The following is a 3,864-nucleotide window of genomic DNA, read 5'->3' as shown; positions in this document are numbered from 1 at the left end:
ATTAGACAGACTGATTCTGATGGGATGATATTAGACAGACTGATTCTGATGGGATGATATTAGACAGATGGATTCTGATGGGATGATATTAGACAGACTGATTCTGATGTGATGATATTAGACAGATTGATTCTGATGGGATGATATTAGACAGATGGATTCTGATGGGATGATATTAGACAGACTGATTCTGATGGGATGATATTAGACAGACTGATTCTGATGGGATGATATTAGACAGATGGATTCTGATGGGATGATATTAGACAGATGATTCTGATGGGATGATATTAGACAGACTGATTCTGATGGGATGATATTAGACAGACTGATTCTGATGGGATGATATTAGACAGACTGATTCTGATGGGATGATATTAGACAGACTGATTCTGATGGGATGATATTAGACAGATGGATTCTGATGGGATGATATTAGACAGACTGATTCTGATGGGATGATATTAGACAGATGGATTCTGATGGGATGATATTAGACAGATGGATTCTGATGGGATGATATTAGACAGATGGATTCTGATGGGATGATATTAGACAAACTGACTCTGATGGGATGATATTATACAGACTGATTCTGATGGGTTGATATTAGACAGACTGATTCTGATGGGATGATATTAGACAGCTGGATTCTGATGGGATGATATTAGACAGAAGGATTCTGATGTGATGATATTAAACAGATTGATTCTGATGGGATGATATTAGACAGATGGATTCTGATGTGATGATATTATACAGATGGACTCTGATGGGACGATATTAGACAGAGTGATTCTGATGTGATGATATTAGACAGATGTATTCTGTTGGGATGATATTAGACAAACTGATTCTGATTAGATGATCTTAGACAGATGGATTCTGATGGGATGATATTAGACAGATGGATTCTGATGGGATGATATGAGACAGATGGATTCTGATGGGATGATATTAGACAGATGTTTTCTGATCGGATGATATTAGACAGATGTATTCTGATGGGATGATATTAGACAGACTGATTCTGATGGGATGATATTAGACAGATTGATTCTGATGGGATGATATTAGACAGACTGATTCTGATGGGATGATATTATACAGACTGATTCTGATGGGATGATATTAGACAGATGGATTCTGATGGGATGATATTAGACAGACTGATTCTGATGGGATGATATTAGACAGATGGATTCTGATGGGATGATATTAGACAGATGGATTCTGATGGGATGATATTAGACAGACTGACTCTGATGGGATGATATTAGACAGATGGATTCTGATGGGATGATATTAGACAGATGGATTCTGATGGGATGATATTAGACAGACTGACTCTGATTGGATGATATTAGACAGATGGATTCTGATGGGATGATATTAGACAGATTGATTCTGATGGGATGATATTAGACAGATGGATTCTGATGGATGATATTAGACAGATGGATTCTGATGGGATGATATTAGACAGATGGATTCTGATGGGATGATATTAGACAGACTGATTCTGATGGGATGATATTAGACAGATGGATTCTGATGGGATGATATTAGACAGATGGATTCTGATGGGATGATATTAGACCGACTGATTCTGATGGGATGATATTAGACAGATGTATTCTGATGGGATGATATTAGACAGACTGATTCTGATGGGATGATATTAGACAGACTGATTCTGATGGGATGATATTAGACAGGCTGATTCTGATGTGATGATATTAAACAGATTGATTCTGATGGGATGATATTAGACAGATGGATTCTGATGTGATGATATTAGACATACTGATTCTGGTGTGATGATATTAGACACACTGTTTCTGATGGGATGATATTAGACAGACGGATTCTGATGGGATGATATTAGACAGATGGATTCTGATGGGATGATATTAGACAGACTGATTTTGATGGGATAATATTATACAGCTGGATTCTGATGGGTTGATTTTAGACAGACTGATTCTGATGGGATGATATTAGACAGACTGATTCTGATGGGATGATATTAGACAGATGGATTCTGATGGGATGTTATTAGACAGACTGATTCTGATGGGATGATATTAGACAGATGTTTTCTGATCGGATGATATTAGACAGATGTATTCTGATGGGATGATATTTGACAGACTGATTCTGATGGGATGATATTAGACAGATTGATTCTGATGGGATGACATTAGACAAACTAACTCTGATGGGATGATATTATACAGACTGATTCTGATGGGTTGATATTAGACAGACTGATTCTGATGGGATGATATTAGACAGCTGGATTTTGATGGGATGATATTAGACAGTCTGATTCTGATGGGATGTTGTTAGACAGACTGATTCTGATTGGATGATATTAGACCGATGGATTCATATGGGATGATATTAATCAGACTTTTTCTGATGGGATGTTATTGGACATAGGGATTCTGATGGGATGATATTAGACAGACTGATTCTGATGGGATGATATTAGGCAGACTGATTCTGATGGGATGATATTAGACAGACTGATTCTGATGGGATGATATTAGACAGACTGATTCTGATGGGATGATATTAGATAAACTGATTCTGATGGAATGATATTAGACAGACTGATTCTGATGGGATGATATTAGACAGATGGATTCTGATGGGTTGATATTAGACAGATGGATTCTGATGGGATGATATTAGACAGATGGATTCTGATGGGATGATATTAGACAGAAGGATTCTGATGGGATTATATTAGTTGGATTCTGATGGGATGATATTAGACAGATGGATTCTGATGGGATGATATTATACAGATGGATTCTGATGGGACGATATTAGACAGATGGATTCTGATGAGATGATATTAGACAGATGGATTCTGATGGGATGATATTAGACAAACTGATTCTGATGAGATGATATTAGACAGATGGATTCTGATGGGATGATATTAGACAGATGGATTCTGATGGGATGATATTAGACAGATGGATTCTGATGGGATGATATTAGACAGATTGATTCTGATGGGTTGATATTAGACAGATGGATTCTGATGGGATGATATTAGACAGATGTTTTCTGATCGGATGCTATTAGACAGATGTATTCTGATGGGATGATATTTGACAGACTGATTCTGATGGGATGATATTAGACAGATTGATTCTGATGGGATGATATTAGACAATCTGACTCTGATGGGATGATATTATACAGACTGATTCTGATGGGTTGTTATTAGACAGACTGATTCTGATGGGATGATATTAGACGGCTGGATTCTGATGGGATGATATTAGACAGAAGGATTCTGATGTGATGATATTAAACAGATTGATTCTGATGGGATGATATTAGACAGATGGATTCTGACAGGTTGATATTATGCAGATGTATACTGATGGGACGATATTAGACAGACTGATTCTGATGGAATGATATTAGACAGATGGATTCTGTTGGGATGATATTAGACAAACTGAATCTGATTAGATGATCTTAGACAGACTGATTCTGATGGGATGATATTAGACAGACTGATTCTGATGGGATGATATTAGACATATGGATTCTGATGGGATGATATTAGACAGATTGATTCTGATGGGATGATATTAGACAGATGGATTCTGATGGGATGATATTAGACAGAGTGATTCTGATGGGATGTTATTAGACAGACTGATTCTGATGGGATGATATTAGACAGACTGATTCTGATGGGATGATATTAGACAGATGGATTCTGATGGGATGATATTAGACAGACTGATTCTGATGGGATGATATTAGACAGATGGATTCTGATGGGATGATATTAGACAGATGGATTCTGATGGGATGATATTAGACAGACTG

The sequence above is a fragment of the Carcharodon carcharias genome, chromosome 27 (genome assembly GCF_017639515.1).
Source record: "Carcharodon carcharias isolate sCarCar2 chromosome 27, sCarCar2.pri, whole genome shotgun sequence".
Classification (NCBI taxonomy): domain Eukaryota; kingdom Metazoa; phylum Chordata; class Chondrichthyes; order Lamniformes; family Lamnidae; genus Carcharodon; species Carcharodon carcharias.
The sequence above is the reverse complement of the archived record's forward strand: the minus strand, read 5'-3'. Positions refer to the sequence as shown.